The following is a 22,708-nucleotide window of genomic DNA, read 5'->3' on the forward strand; positions in this document are numbered from 1 at the left end:
CGCCTGGCTACGGAAGCGAGATGGATAAAGGGATGGTTGAATGGGAGAAGACAGAGTGGTAATCAATGGACACTGCTCTTTGTGGATAAATGCTATCAGTGGAGTTCCTCAGGGTTCAGTGTTGGGTCCAGTCCATTGGTGTTTTCTGTAATTATAAATGATATTGATGATGGTATATCGGGCTTAATGTCCAAGTTTGCAGACGATATGGAGGGTGGCAGGGCTGTTAAGGACACTAATGACAGTACGCTGCTGCAAAGTTGCAAAAAACTTTTCTAGCTTTGCAGCAGCACAGTGTGCTGCTGCAAAGCTAGAAAAGTTGAGCAGATGGGTTGAGGTGACAAATGAAGTTTAACATTGACAAATGTAAAGTACTACATATGGGAAGCACTAACCCCAGAGTAACGTATGAACTCTGTGGTACTACACTGACAGCGGTAGAGAATGAAAAGGACCTGGGGGTAATTGTGCAGGCAGATATGCAGTTTTCTGAGCAGTGCAGACTGTCTGCAAGAGTAGTTCATGGTGTCTTGCCAATGATATACAGGAGTTTTTCTAGCAGGGATAAAGAGGTGATTATCCCCTTGTATAAGGCAATGGTCAGGCCACACCTTGAATACAGGTCTGGAGGCCTCATTTTAAGAAGGATGTAGAGCTGCTGGAACGACTACAGAGAAGGGCAACAAGATTATTGAATGGAAAGAAGGGTTGCTCTTATGAAGAAAGGCTTAAGTTTTGCAGATTACAGTGTCTGGAGACTAGGCACCTGCGAGGTGATCTGATTGAGGTGTATAAAGCCTTGAATGGTTTGAGCATGCTCAATGCTGATGGGACTCTTCCTCTTTCTCAGAATAATCACCTGAGAGGGCATAAATTCAAATTGAGGAAAGACAGTTGTAGGATAGATGTGCTGAAGTTGGCCTTTAGCCAGCAGGTAGTTGATTGGTGGAACAGACTTCCATCTTTTGTTGTGGAAGTTGATAGCCTAAATAAATTTAAGGCTTAGCTGGACAGGTATTTGGAACGAACAGAGGGGTGAAATGGGAGTGTTTTTTTTTTTTTTTTTTTTTTTTTTGGCTGATGCTGCATAAGCTTGCTTTCTTGCATCATATGCCTCTACTAATGCTAAGACTTTGCAGGTTCAGGCTTTCCAGAAGTGAAAAACTAGAGTGAATCGAGAAGTGTTTTTCAGGAGTGTAAACTCAGGAATGCCAGTGAGATATTTCTCGTTCATTGGCAAAAGTTCACAAGCCGCAAAATGTTGAGAGTGAACTGAATAAAATGAAGGTCACCTACTGAAATATAAATGAAAAAAAAAAAAAAAAAAAAAAGAATAAAGGGAAATTTGGCCATTGATGCCACATCTTTTCAAGGGAAAGCTACAAGACATTCCAGCAAGCAAGCAATGGTAGAGTAGTGTTTCAATAACATCTCAACTCAAAGAGCAAGTTCAGTACCTGCAGCTCTGACACTATGCAATCAATAATGGAGATACAATCCTGAGTAGTGAAAAAATTAAATAGAAAATTTTTTTTTTTTTTTAGGTAGTTGTTGGCGCATTGGCTTCTGTGGCCATAATGCACCCCACAAGGTTTTTGCAGTACTTTGATCCAAGCCTGAGGTGTGATTCGAACCCACGACCTTTTGGTTGCCAGGCAGGCAACCCGGCTATATAGAAAATGCACGAGTGTAACATAATCAACTCCAGGGGCTCACATCTAGTGAGTATGGGCTTGGCACACCCAGGGTGCACGCTCGCTTGCTCGCTCTCGCTCTCTCTCTCGGTAATTCAGGTTTTTTTTTTTGGCTGGTGCAGTATAAGCCTCAGGCTTCCTTGCACGATGTGGCTAATAATAATAATAAATATTCAAAGACTTAGTGAGAATAAAACATTGACACTTCAAACTTAAAATAGAAAAGGTTATCCCATAAATTAAAAGTATAAAAATATATATATATATATATATATATATATATATATATATATATATATGTTTTGTCTTTTTTTTTTTAATACAGGATTTAATACAGAATTTGTATTTGCCAAATTGCAAATGTGCCATCTTAAAGTATATAGCAGGAGTGGCCAACTTAATTTGTGATGCGATCTACTTTTTTCCTTCAAAATGTACCACGATCTACCATCTCAAAATTTCTTTGCACAAGGTGCACAAAATCGAGGGATGACTGCATATTTAAAATTCTTCGTGATCGACAGAAATCAAATCCGCGATCGACTTGTTGGCTACCCCTGGTATATAGCATACCATTTATTTTCAGATGATATCCTCAAAGTGATCTCCATCTCTGCACAGGCATTCTTCTACTCCTCCACGCATGTTTCCCATGACTTGCATAGCATCTCCAAGGAAATTCCAGCAATTTCCTTGTGAATTCTTTCTTTCAGCTATTCAAAATAGTGTAGCTGATGAGAGAGTACACCTTGCCTTTTAAATGTACCCATAAAAAAAGTCACATGCCTGCAGGTCTAGGGACCTTGGTGGCCAAGAAATGTTACCATTACTAGAGATGATGTGGTTATGAAAAAGCAGTTGTATAGCATCCATTGACACCATGGCAGTACGAGACATTACACCATCTTGTTAAAACCAACTGGCCTCATTAACTTGAGGAATCCTAGTAGCTAGTTAGTCAGTTAAAAAGTTGCAATTGTGTTACCACAGCAGCCTGACATCACAGCTGTTGCCTTCCATTATCACCTTCAAAAAATATGGGCCAATACTTCACACATCACACTGTTACCTGGTCACTGTGCAATGGCTATTGGTGAAACTGACAAAGGTTTTCTTCCAATAACAAAAGTTTTGTTTATTAACAAAACCATTTAGAGGAAAGTGGGCTTCATTAGTCATCAACACATTGCAAATTAGGTCTTCATAATGATCCAACTGAGTTACATTTCTTGCCAAAAAAATGTTTACAGGTAAGGAGATTGTGATATTTTAATTTTTACAGTACCTGTACCTTGTAAAGATAGAAATTTTAGTCCTGTTGCAATATTCGTAGTATGCTCCTATAGGATAAGTTCAATGACAGTGCATGCTGACATGTAAAACTCTTTGGATTCAGTATGAGAGCAGTCCTGACAGCTGTGATGATTTGTAGTGTATGGGCCCTTCTTATTCCACCCAGAGGCTTCTTTATGAGAGCAGAACCAGTTTTTTTCAAATATCCATTTTTAATGGCATGATCACACAGTACAGGATCTTGATGCTTAAGCTTAAAGGGAATAAGAAATAAATGTCAAGCAGTCTCATAACTATTGCTATTTTTCTAAATGCTGTTATGGCAAATGACTCTATTGTCAGGGAAACGGGAAAAATGCTTTGTAAAAAGGATAGGTGGAACAGGACCAAGGTATATCTGCAAGGGGCAAAAGTTGATGATATTGTAGAGGGGATATCATCTTTTAAGGGCAAAAGGTGATATAGTTGTACACGTTGACACTAATGATATTAAGTAGGAGACCGGCAGAATCACACAAGTACAGGTCACTGTTGAAAAAAAGCCGTGAATTAGGGTTGAATTTGAAAGTCTGCAATTCTGCCCAGACACAATAGGAGGGAGTGTATATGATGAGAGCCTTGTCGATCAATTCGGCCCTGGAAAGATTGTGCAAGGCTCAAGGAGTAGAATTTTTTTTCAGCCTGGTCTGTACTTGTTAACAGGAGAGACGGCTTCTACAGGGATGGGATACGCTTAAATAGAAAGGGTGCAAGAATATTTACTGATGCTATCTAGGCAGTGTTAGGTGGGTCGGAAAACTGCTACCTTGGGGAGATACAAGGACTAATAGATTAACAGTAGCCACTGGCAGAGAGAAAAGTAATTCTTGCACTGCTTCTATTGGAATGAGCAGCAGCCTGGAAAACAAGATGCAGGATATTTCAGAGACTGCTGGGAGTTGTTGCGGTACAAGTAAACACATGGTTTGTGTTAGGGTAGCTAAGAATAGGAACACGTGCATGTATACTTTCGTGTACACCAATGCTAGGAGTTTGGTAAATAAATTTGATGAATTTGAGGTATTGCTCAAAACAACAAAGGCAGATATTGTTGAGATATCAGAGACGTGGTGTCACACAGATATAAGGTATGCAGAACTGGAATTTGGGGAGTATGATGTGTACAGAAAGGATAGACAGGATAGGAAGGGAGGAGGGGTTATGCTATTAGTTAAGAAACACATAAAATCCAAGGAAGTGAAGCCAGTCGACATCGCTGGACAGTGCAATGTCGAGTCAGTTTTGTGTGAAATAAGCACTAGGAGATCAAAATTGAGTAGGAGTGTGCTATAGGCCTAATGACTCTGATGAGTATAATAAGAAATTGTACAGGGAAATAGACTGGGCCAGTAAATCAGAGAGTCTTATAATGGGGGATTTTAATTTCCCAGATATTGACTGAAATTTGTGGGTTGGTCACTCATACACTAGCAACTAGGACTCATACACTAGGACTCATACACTAGCAACGCTTTTCTGGATTTATTGGATGATTATTTTCTACATCAGCATGTTCAGGAGGCAACTAGAGGGAGTAACACTCTTGATCTGATTATCAGTAGTGATTCTTCATGCATTAAGAATCTACAGATAAAGGAACCACTAGGTGGCAGTGATCACAGTGTGCTGAAGTGGGATTTACTCAAAGAGGTAACTACCATCAGGGGTAAAGGGAAGGGTTTTTGCTTTTGTAAAGGCGACTACGATGGTCTGAGAAAGTATTTAAATTCTACAGTGGGACCAACTGATGATCTTACCAATAGAAAATTCAAAATAGGAAGAATTCAAAGAACTTATCTTGGAAGCTACTAGGCTTTTCATACCAACAAAGAAATATTCTTCAATACTTAGGCCTACATGGATGTCAGATGAATTAATTAGACATGTGACAGAAGAAAAATGCATGGGATACATATAAATTAACATATGACACAGAACCCTAGGATAGATATAAGCTGGTCTCTAACCAAGTTAGAAAGGTTAGGCAGATTACGAAAAATCTTTGGCAAAGGATGCAAAGAAAAACAGCAAAGAGTTCTTTAGTTATGTAAACTCTAGAAGGAAGGGGATGAATCAGATTGGTCCACCTTGATATCATTGGTTCAACTATTGATGATCCTGCTCAGGTAGCTAACAAACTAAATGAATATTTTCCATCGACATTCACACATGAGGAGTTATTCAGCGAGGGGAATGCCAGAGGTGTATTCAACTCTGGCAGTAAGCTAGATAATCTTGTAATAACTGAGAGTAAAGTGGATGAGAAATTGTTGAAGATAAATAAAAGAAAGGCACCTGGGGTGGATGGGATCTATCCAGTTATATGAAAGGAGGCAGCAAATGAAGTAAGCAAACCCTTGCCATAATTATGAGAGCTTCCTTGGACTCAGGGGAGGTATCCATACACTGAAGATGTGCAAATGTGACCTCAATTCACAAAGGAGGATCAAAGGCTGACACAAGTAATTATAGACCTGTGAGTTTAACTTCTGTTCCAGGAAAAGTAATAGAGGCACTGGTTAAAGAAGCACTGCAGGATCATCTAGACAAGACTTCAGTTATAGCTCTGACACAGCATGGTTTTGTTAAGGGAAAGTCTTGCCTGACCAATTTTATTAGATACTATGATGCAGTCACAAAAGAACTGGATGCAGGGAATAACTTTTATATTATATATTTGGATCTTAGAAAGGCTTTTGATAACGTTGCACATGGAAGACTGCTGCACAAATTGGAGCAATGTGGCATTAGAGGCAAATTGCTGCTATGGATAAAGGGATGGTTGAGTGGGAGAAGACAGAGAGTGGTAATCAATGAACACTGCTCATCGCGGACTAATGTTATTAGTGGAGTCCCCCATTATTGTTTTCTGTATTTATAAAAGATATTGATGATGGTATATCAAGCTTAATGTCCAAGTTTGCAGCCGATACAAAGGTTGGCAGGGCTGTTAAGCACACTACTGACGCTATTCTGCTGCAACAGGATCTGGATAGGTTGAGCAGATGGGCTGAGAGGTGGCAAATGAAGTTTAACATTGACAAATGTAAAGTACTACATATGGGAAACAGCAACCCCAGAAAAACGTATCAACTCTGTGGTACTACACTGACAGTGGTAGAGAATGAAAAGGACCTGGGGGTAATTATGCAGGCAGATATGAAGTTCTCTGAGCAGTGCAGATGGGCTGCAAGAGTAGCTCATGGTGTCTTGTCAATGATATACAGGAATTTTTCTAGCAGGGATAAGGAGGTGATTATTCCCTTGTATAAGGCAATGGTCAGGCCACACATTGAGTACTGTATACAGGTCTGGAGGCCTCATTTCAAGAAGGATGTAGAGCTACTGTAACGAATACAGAGAAGGGCAACGAGATTAGTGAAGGGAACAAAGGCTTAAGTTTTGCAAATTACAGTGTCTGGAGACTAGGCACCGGCGAGGTGATCTAATAGAAGTGTATAAAACCTTGAATGGTTTGAGCATGCTCAATGCCGATGGAATTCTTCCTCTAGCTCAGAATAATCACCTGAGAAGGCATAAATTCAGATTGAGGAAAGACAGATGTAGGATAGATGTCTGGAAATTTGCCTTTAGCCAGTGGGTAGTTGGTTGTTGGAATAGACTTCCATCCCTTGTTGTGGAAGTTGATAGCCTAAATAAATTTAAGGCTCAGCTGGACAGGTATTTCGAACGAACGGAGGGGTGAAATGGAAGTGGTTTTTTTTTTTTTTTTTTTTGGCTGATGCTGCATAAGCTTGCTTTCTTGCATCATATGCCTCTACTAATGCTAAGACCAACTAACTCTGCTTGAATAACAACTGTACAAGTTCCAAATATCACCAATAGAAATATTTTTCAGTCTAGTAACAACAATCAAACCCAGAGCTTTCCAATAAACAAAAAAGTGACATAATAAACATATTATCATAGGTCATAGTTGAGGTAATGAGGACAACTCTGGTCAAACTGGTGAATGGCACAGTAGACAGATTATTCTGACTTCCCATGGGTGTGCAGTCAATTTTTTTTAAGAAGGGACTCACTCAAGAATTTCAGCTTAGGGTTGTCCTTGGTTAAAATAGTCTGTTAAATATTATCAAACTATTTTTTTTTTTTTTTAACATGGAGCTCATGCAAAACCCCTTCAGCACACTCCCAGGACTAATAACAGGTTTGGGTGCAGACATTTTGCTGCCTTAGATGGCATCTCCTCATAATGATAAAAATTGTCTCAACACTTTTCACCATTATAAGGGATGCCTTATGTGATGTTCTGAAGGTTACAGTAGAAACCTTCAGAGGGGCTCACATCTGGTGAGTATGGGCTTGGCACACTCTGGGTCCTGAGCTGGATATCATTATTCTTCTCTTTCTTGGTGATTCCCTTCTACTTCTGACTCTCTCTCTCTCTCTCCCTCTCTCTCTCTCTGGGTAACTCGGAAGTTTTTTTTTTTTTTTTTTTTTTTCTGGTGCAGCATAAGCCTCAGGCTTCTTTGCACTATATGGCTAGTAACCATAGTTTTTAGTTAAAATTTGCAGTGCTTTCATAAGTGGCACCTTGAGGTAGTTGCCTCTTCACCTTATCTATCAGCCTGGCCCTAATTAATATAAGCCAAAATAACTATTCACTTACCCATTTATATATAACACCTATTTTCTTCTTTATTTTCTTCACTTTTTACTAAAATTAAAATATATATATATTAATTAATTGATTATATATATATAATTATTAAAACAACACAAATCACTGAAGAACTATATAAAATTCATTCCAAATAAATGAATATATCTCATTAATTTGAGCGGAGTTCTCTAGTCAGCTTCCCTTCTTTATTTCATTATACAATCTTACATGAAGTTATTATCTCTCCTCAGATAAAAATAAATGTTAACCTCATCTAAATTGCCTTTTATTTATAACAATAAAAACCTGCACAATGTGGACTAAAACAATGGTGGGACGTAAACTTTTTACCTCTGCGGGTCAAGCCTATCCGGTGCCATATGGTTACTTTGTGGCAATGACAGGTACAGCAGCAACCTTCAGAATACCACATCCACCCACGACCGTGCCTCGTGGAGTATAAAGTGTTCTGGTCGCGATAAACGTTACAACACATTGATCGATACTCTAGTAGCAGGTAACTAAGAAAAGGTTTACGTGTTCTCTACATCTCAGAGACGTAAGAATCAAAAATATAATGTTGAGTAAAACACCATGCTTCCCTCCTACACAAATGAGATCTCAAAAGTTTTTTGACTGAAGAGGAAAATACGTCTTCTAACCATCTATCACAGATCACACTTCAAATAAAATCATTCTACTTTCTTTAAATAGCACCCTCAAATAATAAATAATATTATCAATTAAAATTATTATGAGTCAACATTCCACAAAAACTTCTGAGGTAAGAACAAACACTTCCTGTCACGTGGCTTTGTTGATGACGTTCGGTCGCCAACAGAGTGTAGTAAACTTTGAACTTCAGAAGCATGGTTATTTTATTTCACTATCTCAAGTTAGCAATTTTAGTTTAAGTACAGGGCATTTTAAACGCATTTGAAGGCTCAAGGCGTTAGGAAGCACTACCAGTATGCATACTTATCAAATTAGCTATTTATATATGCGGGAATTTTTAAAACAAAAACTGGATGATAGTCCTATAAAAAATGTTTTTCTTGATTAATTAACTTAAAAAATAAATCAGAGATTTTTTTTTCTAAAACAGGTATTATTTCATATAAAATTTTCTAATAAATAACAAAAATAATAAAAATATAATTTTTTATAAGTTTATTTCACGTAAATTTTAAAAAATTAAAAGACATTTATATGAAAAGTCACAAGAGAAAAATATAATTCAGCTTGTAAATTCACTACTTTGCCCAACGGAAAATAAAGGTAAAAAAACTTATGCTTAATTGAAAACAGTACTGCTAAAATAAAAGGAAACTGATTGCTCAGCACTGTATAAATTTATATTTAAACCTTTCTGATAGAGAAAAATAGCACTAGAAACTGCAGCGCTTCATTTAATTGTTGATCCGTACTTATTTTCTTAAAAAATAATACGTCACAAAATTTAGCTTTCTTTATTATTTTTTTCTAACCCAATTAATTAGTTGATGCAACTGCTTTAATTTAAATTAGGTTCAGGGCTCAGCAGGGCCGTCTTTTGCATTCAGCGCTTTATGCACTGTGCCTTGTCCCTATCACGTTTTTCGGAACTACGGAAATATAGGAGCCCCAAAAATATAATGTAGCACCTATTTTCTTATTTCAAATAGAATTCACAAATTTTATTCCAACAATAAAATTCTACAAACTAGTTTTGGAATAGCAATTTCAAAGGTAAATTCTTTCTTCTGCTTTTTTCTGTTAGCAAAATCATTAATAACGTCAAAGTATTGCTAGTTCAAACTAGTATTGCTAGTTCAAAAATAATGCTGGAATAAGCACTATGTAAATAACTTCAATACCAAGTTTATAGAAACGCTTCGAATTTTTTTAAAAACAAAAAAATAGCTTAATACCACGCTACATTATGACATAATGTAGCGTGGACTCGGAATGAAAAGTATCTAGGGCTTAAGAACACCAAAGGAAATTGTACCTAGGGTCCACGAGTACCAAACGACAACCCTCTAGTTCAGAATGCATCGGAACGCACCAAAACGCCATTCCGTTTCGTCATACGCATCGATAGGCGGATTCAGGTTAGGGGCACCGGGATATGTGCCTCCCTGTAGTTTTTCGGAGAATATACACCAATCGTTTAAATTCCCTTTAGCTACAAAAAAATTTCATTGTTAACATAGGATTTTATCTATTTTTGCACTGTGGCTCAGCTATTTTCAACTGACTACAGTTGGCAACACTCATGCTGATATGATCGCCATTCTAGTTTGAGGCGTCACGCAGTTTGGTCGTGCGTAATGTTTACTTCAAAGTAATTCTGAGTTTAGCTGTGTGGCTGTGTCCACCAGTCACATTACCTTCGAGTGTCGTATTTGTTTTGTTCTGTGAATTATGCCTTGTTTGTGCACAAACAAGGCACAAAACGGTGCCCTCCTATCATTTTTTTCTGGATCCGCCACTGTACGCATCCATAATGTCATGTACTTACTGCATTATTAAAAATAAGATACTTTATTAAAGAGCGTTCCAGTTCGTAAAATTTTCCATTTCAACCTCTGGTTTGATTACATTAAGTGGCGAAACTACCATATATTATGGTAGTATGGTATTGTTGTTTAACGTTCATATGGGGCGCCTCCGTAGCCAGGAGCAGCAGTGCGTGGTACACGCTTCTTGATTAGACCGCGGTTCGAGTCCGTGACCACCAAATACGGAGGATGCGGAAAGGTCAGGGAATGACCACCGCATATCCCCGAAGCAATATGGCCTTAGTTGCTAATGCTCCTAAAAACCCAATCAAAGCCGTTCATATGGGCCGTGCGGAAATCTCGCAGGAAGGAGGAAAACTTTAAAATTTAGTTTCTATAGATATAAAAGAAAATTCAAATTATTATTTTAACAGCACCAGAACTTATTGCGGATATCCGTACCATGCTGTGGGAGCTGAAAAATCCTGAATAAACTAATGGGGAAAATCCGACTTCCTCCGCCTGAAATCAGCTAACCGTAGATTTGATTGAAAAGGGCTTTAGGAATTGCTCCAACTTAAACCAAGACTTCTCAAACGAGTGGCATACGCGTTTGGAGAGGTGTGGCGCAAAGGCAGCTAAGGGCATGAGATTTCAATAAATCTGTAAATTTTATGTACAGTATTCTGTTGTCACTTTGCATGTTTTGCTAGATTAAAAACCAGAGTTTCGTGGAGGAAAAACCGTTCATACTCAACCGACTAACGTGATCCTGGTTTAAAAAAAAAATGTTTCTTCAGTTTGGATGGGACACAAACACGATATTTTGCGAAATAATGTTTCTTTTACAAAATGCTGTGAAAGAAAGGCTTTTACCAAAACGATATAAATAGGCAAAACTTTTACCAGACGATGTGAAATCGCAAAGCTTTTACTAAACAATGACAAAAAAGAGGGGGACTCTAGTTTCTTCACCATTGAGGTGACAGACCACCTCGCGCCTGACCTGCTGTAGTCGAGTGGTCAGGCGCGAGGGTGCATAAATACACAAGTTTGAGTAACCGGGGGTTCAAGCCCATAACTGCTAAATACGATGTTGTTTCTTGTCCTCCTCTGACCGCGTGGTTGTACTGGAGTATAAACAGAAAATTTATTTATTATTATTATTATTATTATTAGCCATATGGTGCAAAGGAGTCTAAAGCTTATGCTGCACCAGCCAAAAAAAAAAAAAAAAATCCCAAGTTACCCTGAGAGAGAGAGAAGTAGAAAGGAATCACCAAGAAAGAGAAGAATGATGATATCCAGCTCAGGACCCTGGGTGCGCCAAGCCCATATTCACCAGATGTGAGCCCCTGGGGGTATTTATTCTAAATTACTGTGGGAAAGGGGGATCAGTATAGTAGTACTGAAATGCATTAGAGTTCATGGATGAACTTCATGTTGAATTCATCGAGGATTCTTTTTCGATACCTTGGCTCTTTGGAGAATCTCGTGAAATCCAAGTTTTGTTGTTGGACCAGGCTAAGCATTTGAGTCTAGATAAACCTGTCTATGATGACAGGTTTAGCAACTGTGGTGATTTTTATAAATTCAAGCGCCATTTTACCCATAGTGAATTGGTGCAGGTAGATAGGGCCACATTCGTTAGTTACGCCTCTGTCCTTAGGGATCCTTGATATTTCTTCATACATACTTTTGCCTCCCCTCCCCGCTATATTATCTATTTGCTATTTTATTGCTGTTGTTCTCTCGTCATCATTCTTCTCTTTCCTGATGATTCCTCTCTCTCTCTCTCTCTCTCTCTCTCTCTCTCTCTCTCTCTCTCTCTCTCTCTCTCTCTCTCAGGGTAACTCGAGGAATTTTTTTTTTTTTTAGCTGGTGCAGCATAAGCCTCAGGCTACCTTGCACCATGTGGCTAATAATAATACTATTTTGGCAGGCATAGTTAACTTTCTATGGTTCAATTATATTGCAGTAAAGTACTGGTAGAGTTCCTTTGACACATAATTGATTGTACTTTGATACAGGTAGCTTTACTTAATAATGTCGAAAGAATGGGGGGAAGGAAGAAAGAGAGTCCAACTTTTATGAGTATAGTGTAATTTAGATGCTATTTGAAGGGCTTGACAGATATCGACCTCGGCTTAGCCTAGAGAATAAACGGAAATTTGTTTATTTATCTTACCCAGAAATAATAATAATCTCCATTCATTAACAATTTGCCATATGGAATTAATTTTTATCAATAACTTGATGATAATTCTATCAACATGAGCATTGTGTTACTGTTCTTTCTTTAATGGGAAGGGGATGTAAATAATTTTACCACGTAAAAAGAAAACATTATTTTACTTTTGCTTTTACTATGGAAAACGTTCGGGTACTCACTGCTATTTGTTATGATAGCGATGATGATTGAAATGCGATCCCTTTTCAGAGTTCAGAAGTGCCGGTGTTCTTTTGAAGAGATAGATAGTGCTTGTGAGCTGCATTTTTCGATTTTGTGGCATTTTTTCTTATTTTGGTCATGATGTTATTTTTTTGGTTTTTAGGAGCATTAGCAACTAAGGCCATATTGCTCCGCTGGTCATGATGATGTCGACGTCTATCTGGGCGAAATTGTGTTCACTCGTCTAGGAGTGTATATGTTGCTTTACTTATCCTGTTTTGTTTACGTATTTTTATGTATCTAATTCCACTTTTATTTTGAAATAGGGTGCCTAATTCCTCTGAATTAAGCACCCTATTTCAAATGGCAGAAGGCGCCTCCGTAGCCAGGTGGGAAGGAGCAGCAGTGAGTACCACACGCTTCTTGATTAGACCTGGGTTCGAGCCCATCACCACCAAATTCAGAAGATGCGGAAAGATCAGGGAATGACCACCGCATATTCCGCAGCAATATGGCCTTAGTTGATAATGCTCCTAAAAACCAAACGGCAGAATGGCACCTTGCCTTATCTATCTATTAACAGCATTAATTTACTGCATTTATTTCGCGGTTTAAGCGTTCCTATTTCTAATAGGTTCACTTTTGCCAGTTTTTTTTTTTATATTGGCTACACACATCCGCTATATATATATATATATATATATATATATATTTTATAATATATAATATTTTCTAATATATATATATATATATATATATATATATATATATATATATATATATATATTAGAGCTGGAAAAGGAATTAGAAAATGTGAATTGGAATATCATCGGTTTGGCTGAAACAAGAAGAAGAAATGAATCACTTATAAGTTTATCAAGTGGAAATCTGCTGTACACCAATGGAAACAGTGAAAGGAGTGAAGGTGGAGTTGGGTTTCTGGTCCATAAAGATTTTAAAAACAACCTTTTGGAATTCAAAAGTACATCACCAAGGGTGTCAAGACTAATATTCAAGATTTCTAAGAGGTACAAGCTAAAGATTATAATGATTTATGCACCAACATCGAGCCATGATGATGAAGAGGTTGAAGAAATGTACACTGAAATTGAGAGTCTTCTAGATGAGCAGAAAACCCACTACACTATTATTATGGGGGACTTCAATGCTAAGGTTGGAAAAAGGCAAAGCAGCGCAGAAAGAGGAACTATAGGAAATTTTGGAATTGGTGAAAGAAATAAAAGAGGTGAAAGACTTGTGGAAGTTGCAGAATCTCAAGGACTGTCAGTAATGAACACTTTTTTCAAGAAAAGGGTGAACAGAAAGTGGACATGGAAGAGTCCAAATGGATTAACAACTAATGAAATCGACTTCATCCTCACTAACAGAAGATATATTGTGAATGATGTTACCGTCCTGAATAAGGTAAATGTTGGAAGTGATCACAGAATGGTAAGATGTACACTTGATATAGATGTAGGAAAGGAAAGGAAAAAACTGACTCGAGTAAATAATACAAAGGTCTTTGAAATAACAGAGGAGGAGAAAAAGCAGTATGTACTGGAACTTAAGAACAAGTTTGAGTTTCTGCAGACTGCTCAGGACCAAGATGTCGACGAGAAATATTACAACTTTCTGAAAGTGATAAAGCCCAAGAAACCTATAGGGAAACAGAAATCCAAAGAAGAAAAAATTAGTCAAGAAACACTTGTCATGAAACACTTGTCAAGAAACACTTGTCACTCACCAAAGACGACAAATGAAGAGCAAGAAAAACACTGACAGGGAGAAAATTGAGTATACTGGGTTATGCAAAGCCATTAGAAATTGACTCAGAGAGGACATAAGAAGATTTAACACAAGAAAAGTAGAACAAGCATTAAGGGAAAACAAAGGATTTAAATCAGCAGCCATGAGCAGTAATACAGAAAGACAAATGATACTGAAACTGAAGAATAGCGATGGTGTACTTATAAACAGCAGAGAAGGCATAATTCAAATAGCAGAAGACTACTATAGAGAATTATACAAGGAGCGAGGGAATGATACCAGCAGTGGGGAACATGGATTGCAAAGTAGCAACACATACGACATACCCGATATTCTTCCTGATGAGGTAGAACATGCATTGAAGAAAATGAAGAATCGGAAAGCCCCGGGGGAAGATGAAGTTACTGTAGAGTTGTTAAAATTGGGAGGAAGAGACATAACACAAAAACTGGCAAGGCTCTTCACAAAGTGCATTAGAAAAGGTGTGATGCCTAAGCAGTGGAATAATGCAATCATAGTTTTGCTGCATAAGAAAGGAGATAAATCAGAAATTGGAAATTATAGACCAATTAGCTTGTTATCCCATATCTACAAGTTGTTCACAAGGGTCATTACTAACAGATTAGAAAGAATACTTGATGACAATCAACCGAAAGAGCAAGCTGGCTTTAGGACAGGATTCTCAACTATGGATCACCTTCACGTAATATCACAGCTCATGGAGAAAACAAATGAATATAAAACACCATTATGCCTGGCATTTGTGGATTATGAAAAGGCATTTGACTCCATACAGCATAAGGCAATGTTTCAGGCACTGGAAAGACAAGGCATAGATACTCCATATATTATGATTTTGAAGAAAATATATGAGAGTGCTACATCCTTTATTAGACTAGACAAAGACAGTAGGAAATTTAAAATCGAGAAAGGAGTTCGACAAGGAGACACAATATCTCCGAAGCTGTTTACAGCTGCCCTTGAGGAAGCTTTCAGAAAAATAGACTGGTCGCAGAAAGGAGTCAATGTGAACGGAGAGTACCTAAACCATTTACGATTTGCAGATGACATTGTGGTCATAAGCCACTATCCCAAAGAATTAGAGGAAAATCTTAATCAGTTATGCACAGTTAGTAAGGATTTTGGACTAAAGATGAATATGGCTAAAACAAAAGTAATGATGAACAAGTATGCCATGGAAAGGGAAATAATGATTGAAGGAGCAGTAATTGAAAAGGTGGAATCATATACTTATCTGGGACAAGTTATTAGCTGTAATAATGATAAATGGCTGGAAGTCAAGAGAAGAATAAATTTTGGATGGATAGCATTCAGGAAATATAGTCACATACTGAAGAGCAATATCCCAGTTTGTCTGAAACGTAAAATAATGAATCAATGTATACTCCCCACCATGACTTATGGAAGTGAAACTTGGGCACTCACCAAAAGAATGGATGAGCAGCTAAGAACTACACAGCGAAGAATGGAACGAATTATATTGGGAATCAGACTGTTAGATAAGAAGAGAAACACGTGGATTAGGCAGCAAACTCAAGTAAAGGACATTCTTATCAAAACTAAAGAACTAAAATGTCTTGGGCAGGACACATAGCTCGAAGACATGATGACAGATGGACTAAGAAAATAACAGAATGGTACCCAAGAGGAGCTAGAAGAAAACCTGGAAGACAAAGGCGGAGATGGATAGATGAAATTCATGAGTCTTTGAGTAGTAAATGGATGGCCAGTGCTCAAAACAGAAGGAACTGGAAAGTTGCTGGAGAGGCCTTCATCCTGCAGTGGATTGAAAATGGCTGATGATGATGATGATGATTCCTATCTAATGCTCCACGAATCCCTCGAGCGCTGATATGTATTCCTGGATGCTTTTTTTTTTTTTTTTTGAATTACTGTAAAAAAAATGTAAAGTGCAGCCATTATCAACCCACTGCAGGATGGAAGCTTCCCAAACAATTCATGCTGAGGGAAATGGACCATAATCTGCCAAGCTGGTCGGCAGATCGACCGTATTCAGCAGTCAGGGGCTTGAACCCCGGTCTACTCAAAGAGCGTGTGCTACTGCACTCCCGCCCTTGACCACTCGGCTACGGAGGCTTTCCTGCTAAATGATTATTGGGTTTGAAAATGAAGTTCTATTTTTCCTCAACAGGTGGCTGCACTGATACACGTTTTCTCTGTCCGACGCGTTTGCACCAATGAGGGGCATGTTGTAGCTGTACAGTATTGCCAATTTTGCGAGAGTACTATATGTCAATCATTATTATTATTAGGTGCAAGGAAGCGTGAGGCTTATGCTGCACCAGCCAAAAAATTCAGAATTATCCTGAGAGAGAGAGAGAGAGAGAGAGAGAGAGAGAGAGAGAGAGACCAAGAGTCAGAAATAGAAGGGAATCACCAAGAAACAGAAGAATGATGATATCCAGCTCAGGACCCTGGGTGTGCCAAGCCCATACTGACCAGATGTGAGCTCACCTGAAGAAGAAAAAAAGAGAAAAGTATAAACAGAGATTCATCATGATGGATGCACACGGATACAAATTTAAAAAAAAAGGAAATAGAAAGAAAGAAACTCGAAGAAAAATGTTAAGAAGTAAAACTATAGGATTCTTGTAATACAACTTATAGTGACTAGTAGACAGAAAGCAGAGGTGAGGCTTCTGATAAATTCAAAGATCTTATTTATAAGAATACTGTATTATAAAATGTAAAGAAAGAACGTCAGTAACGGATCTCGCGTATTTATTTTTGTTATCCGATTTAGACTCAGTTGGATCCGTAACCCGTATAATCGAGAGAGTACTGTCTGATTACAAAGTTCTGCAGCTCATATATTCGAAGTGTCTCCCTCCTATGGGCGACATTTCGTCAGTCTCACAGCGAATTATTATTATTATTATTAATAATTATTATTATTTATTAACCATATGGTGCAAGGAAGCCTGAGGCTTATTTTGCACCAGACAAAAAAAATTCCAAGTTACGCTGAGAAAGAAGTAGAAAGGAATCACCAAGAGAAGAATGATGATATCCAACTCAGGACCCTTTACGTGTAACCTTCATACCTGGACACGATGTTCCAGGCACAGTTGCCTTACGCAGTGGAATTATAGCCTCCTTATCTCAAGTGCAAATATTCGATAAATAATCAATTCTTAACTGTATGTTCAGTTTATACTCCGTCACGACCACCTAAGTCAGAGTTTATAGAATCATTTTGTGCACTATAGCCACAGTTGTTAAAGCACCAACAAACCCAACAACAAAATCATTTTAACAATAATACTGTACTGTACTGTATTTAGCTAATTGGCGGGCGAGAACTATGGTAAACACAAACGCGTTAACCATTGCACTCAGGGCGCCATGCCAAGGAGGACGAATCTGGGCCTGGTATCTGGGAGTTAAATGACACATCGATTCACCTCCTTTCTTTCTTGAAATACGTTGTGACCATTTAAGAAACGTTTTTAGGGCCCGCGTCTATGCAGGGGCCCGAATGCGTCGCATCCAATGAACCCATGTCTCCTATTGCATTGTTCTTGTTGAAATTAGATTGTTCTTGTTGCTTCTTCTTTATTGAGATGGCCATCCAAAAAACCAAACGATTACATTTGCTTATTATTACCATTATCGATTACATAATTTTATTAATAAATGATTAATAAATATCAACTGGACCAATTAAAAGAAAGCTATCAGACTTTAAAAATCGGAAATTTAAAAAAAGAAAACGAGTTACTTGAATAAATGCAAAGTGGTCAAGCGCGCGGGTCCATAAGTACACGTGCTTTGAGTGACCGGGGTTCAAGCCCGTGACTACTGAATACGGTACTGTTTCTTGTAATCTGTCTATCTTGTGAACTCCTCTGACCGTTTGGTCGTCCCGGAGTATAAACAGAAAATTTATTTAACTCAAAATCCATCAACATCGATCAATAAACTTCTCTTACTGTATACTTCTGCGTTTGTCAGCCCCCCCCCCCCCTCTTTCTTGTTGCTCCTATTTCTGATCTCATAGTTTTTCAGTAAATACATAATTTACATAATTTTACAGTAAAATCTACATTAAGAATGCTGTCAATGATTTCGGCTCTTTCTTTTAAAAGTGTAATTGTGACATTTCATTACACCACATTAAATTGTAAAGAAAAAGATAACCTTACACACTAACACCCTTACGTAGAAGGCCACGAAAACAAAACTTACAAACACAGGTGAAGAAGTGACATCGTTATTACTAATGCTAACTTGTACGACACCTTTTAAAAGAAGCGTTACAGGAAGAAAAAGAATATTCTTTTTCTAAATTAAAAAATAAAATATTATTTTCGACCTACAATATCTCAGAACAGATTTGCCAATAACAAATATAAAATGGAATATGGAATAACCTTGATCTGTTCAGATTATCAGATAATTTTCATTGGCCAAAGTCAGTATAAAGGGCCTTCTTTAAATTTAGTTAAAATAATGTTACCTTATAAATTTCACATATTTTTTTGTATATATACATATATTATTTATGTAATTAATTAATTAATAAATATGCCTTTCTTTTTTCTTTTTTTTTTTTACTAATTTGCTGACTGACTTACTTACCTATTCTCCCTCGTTGTACCATTTCTATCCTAGACAAAGTCAATAAATGAACTACAAATAATGAAAAATGAAGCAGGAAACTGACTTGATCATATCGTTGTTGTATACGTTGGTACTTATGATATTAAGAATAGGCGATCTGAGGATTTACTTAACACATATAGGGCAATATTGAGAAAAAGTCGAGAGTTAGGATTAAATTTGATATTGTTTGCAATTCTGCCAAAACACGATAGGAGGATATACATGATGAAAACTTGTCGGTCAATTTGGCCCTTGAGGTACTGTGCAAGTTCATGGAGTAAAATTTTTATCAGCATAGTCTGCGCTTTTTAACAGTAGAGGCTATTTTTATAGTAATGTGATACACTTAAATAAAAGGGGTGCAAGAATATCTGCTGATATTTTCGAAGTAGTGTAAGGTAAGCGTAAGGTGCTAGATATAGGGGCTAATAAAAAAATAAATAAGCGTCATATTAGGAGCACCCAAGAATTACCTCATAAAAAACTTTCCATTTCACCCATCCATTCGCTACAAAAGTTTGTCCAGTTCGTTCTTCCTTGAATTTATTTAAGCTATCAACTTCCACAATGACAGATGGAAGGTTGTTCCAGCAATCGACCACCCTCTGGCTAAAGGTAAATTTCCGCACATCTATTCTACAACTGCCTTTCCTCTATTTGAATTTATGCCTCCTCATGTGTGTATTAGCATTGGAATTAGTAGAAGCATATGATGCAAGAAAGCAAGCTTATGTAGCATTAGCCAAAAAAAAAAAAAAAAACCATTTCACACATTCATTCCCTCTAAACGTTTCTCCAGTTCTTCCCTGAATTTATTTAAGCTATCAACTTCCACTACGACAGATGACAGTTTGTTCCAGCAATCAACAACCCGTTGGCTAAAGGCAAATTTCCGCACACCTATTCTACATCTGTCTTTTCTTAATTTGAATTTATGCTCCCTCAGGTTCATAATCTGAGCAAGAGGGAGAATCCCATCAGCATTGAACCTACTCAATCCATTCAAGAGCTTATACACCTCAACCAGATCACCTTGCAGGTTTCTAGTCTTCAGACTCTTCAAGTTGCAGAACTTAAGCCTTTCTTGGTAAGACCACCCCTTCGTTTCCCTCACCAATCTTGTTGCCCTTCTCTGTATTCGCTCAAGCAACTCTACATCCTTCCTAAAATTAGGCCTCTAGACCTGTATGTAGTACTCAAGGCGTGGCCTGACCATTGCCTTATACAAAGGGATAATCACCTTTTCCCTACTAGCAAAATTCCTGTATAGCATTGGAGAAACCCCATGAGGTGCTCTGGCAGCTTGTCTGTACTGCTCAGAAAACTCCATATCTGACTGCACAATTACCCACACGTCTTTTTCATTCTCCACTATCCAGGGTGTAGTACCACACAGTTGGTATGTTACTGTGGGGTTACTGCTACCCATACGCACTACTTTGCATTTGTCAATGTTAAACTTCAGTTGCCACCTCTCAGCCTATCTGCCTAACTTTTCTAGGTCCCGTTGCAGTTGCAAGTAACGTACTATTGTTAACAACGCTGCAGCCCTCCGTATCGTCTGCCCGTGTGCCTGTAAATTGCTTGTGTTCGCTGGTTGGTTTGTCTGCTTTGCTGGATGAAAAATTGTAATTTCCTGGGGAGTCATGCGGTTCTTGCCTGAGACCAACTAACTCATAAATGGAATGAAAATGCCCATTAAAATTCTTCGTGTTATTGTCAGCAATCGAACCGGAGCCTTTTTTCACAAATGAGAAAACAGTGATTAGAACCATTGTGCTATCTATCGCGAGGTTAGCAACTCGTGCAACTTTTCCGACCGTTGTTTTTGTTGTTGTTATAGGTTTAAACACATCGGTTACTTAGACAGTATTTCATCATAATATATATGATGCCTGTAAAATTTCGGGTGTTCTCTGATCGATTTGCCTGCTTACTGGATGAAAAATATCCGGGGAAAACCCATACAATCCTCTCCTGAGACCAACTAATTCAGCCACGTTGCGAAAAGCTCCTTAAACTTCCTTGCGTCATTGACAAGATTTGAACACTGACCTTTTACACCCGTGCGGGTAGTACAGTGCATATATACACACTGTGCAGGACGCGAAAGCTTTTTCCCTTTTTATGCCTTGACAGATGATGCGGTTGCTGCATCCTGACATTTCACAAACGGGTATCAAGCAAGGCCTTTTGCTGCTGTTCCTTATAGTAGTAGTAGTAGTAGTAGTGGCACATGATGCAAGAAAGCAAGTGTAGGAGCTTATGCAGCATCAGCCAAAAAAAAAAAAAAAAAAAAAAAAAAATCATCACACCATTCCCTCCAAATGCCTGTCCAGTTCCTCCTTAAATTTATTTAACCTATCAACTTCCACAACGACAGATGGAAGTTTGTTCCAGCAATTAACCACCCGCTGGCTAAAGGCAAATTTCCGCACATCTATTCTACATCTATCCTTTCTTAATTTGAACTTATGTCCCCGTAGGTTCGTAATCTGAACAAGTGGAAGGATCCCATCAGAATTCAGCGTGCTCAACCCATTCAAGGCCTTATAGACCTCAATCAGATCACCGCGCAGGTGACTAGTCTCCAGCCACTGCAATTTGCAGAACTTAAGCCTCTCTTGGTAAGAGAATCCCTTCATTCCCCTCACCAATCGTGTTGCTCTTCTCTGTACACGCTCAAGCAAATCTACATCCTTCCTAAAATGAGGCCTCCAGACTTGTACGCAATACTCAAGGCGTGGCCTGACCATTGCCTTATACAGAGGGACAATCACCTCCTTTTCCCTGCTAGCAAAATTCCTATATATCATTGACAAAACCCCATGACCTGCCCTAGCAGCCTGTCTGCATTGCTCAGAAAACTTCATATCTGACTGCACAATTACTCCCAGGTCTTTTTCATTTTCTACCACCTTAAGTGTAGTACCACACAGTTGGTACGTTTCTCTGGGGTTACTTCTACCCATATGCAGTACTTTGCATTTGTCAAGGTTGAACTTCAGTTGCCACTTCTTAGCCCATCTGCCCAAATTATCTAGATCCTGTTGCAGTAGCACACTGCCATTACTGTCATTAACAACCCTGCCAACCTTTGTGTCATCTGCAAACTTCGACATTAAGCCTGATATACCTTCATCAATATCATTGATAAATACACAAAACAACAGTGGACCCAACACCGAACCCTGTGGGACTCCACTAATAACATTAGTCCACGAAGAGCAGCACCCATTGATTACCACCCTCTGTCTTCTCCCACTTAACCATCCTTTTATCCATTGTAGCAACTTACCCTTAATACCATTCTGCTCCAATTTGTACAGTAGTCTTCCATGCGCAACAGTGTCAAAAGCTTTCCTGAAATCCAAGTATATGATATCAAAATTATATATCATAATAAACCCAGAGGCTTACATCTGGTGAGTATGGGCTTGGCACACCCAGGGTCCTGAGCCAGATATCATTATTCTTCTCTTTCTTGGTGATTCCCTTCTGCTTCTGACTGACTCACTGACTCTCTCTCTCTCTCTCTCTCTCTCTCTCTCTCTCTCTCTCTCTCTCTCTCTCTCTCTCTCTCTCTCTCTCTCAGAGTAACTCGCAATTTTTTTTTTTTTTTTTTTTTTGGTACAGCAAAAGCCTCAGTCTTCCTTGCGCCATATGGCTAATAATAATAATAATGAGCTACCAATCTATTCGAACGATATAAAGCGAGATTTACATATTTGTGATGTTTTTATTAAAAATAAAATATTCAGAA

The 22,708-nt window shown here is 38.2% G+C and overlaps 1 protein-coding gene across 1 annotated transcript in view; it reads right to left on the reverse strand.

Annotated features, from left to right (window-relative positions):
• The window catches only part of LOC150077062 (solute carrier family 12 member 8), a 179,950-nt gene extending 172,240 nt beyond the window's left edge, over nucleotides 1-7,710 (reverse strand). The window contains exon 1 of the mRNA XM_090386023.1: nucleotides 7,660-7,710. The gene's annotated coding sequence lies outside the window, so the exon portion shown is untranslated. The remainder of the gene's footprint in view (nucleotides 1-7,659) is intronic.
• Nucleotides 7,711-22,708: the final 14,998 nt, after the last annotated feature.

The sequence above is a fragment of the Mastigoproctus giganteus genome, chromosome 12, assembly GCF_048544385.1.
Source record: "Mastigoproctus giganteus isolate SK-2022 chromosome 12, ASM4854438v1, whole genome shotgun sequence".
NCBI classification, from domain to species: Eukaryota; Metazoa; Arthropoda; class Arachnida; order Uropygi; family Thelyphonidae; genus Mastigoproctus; species Mastigoproctus giganteus.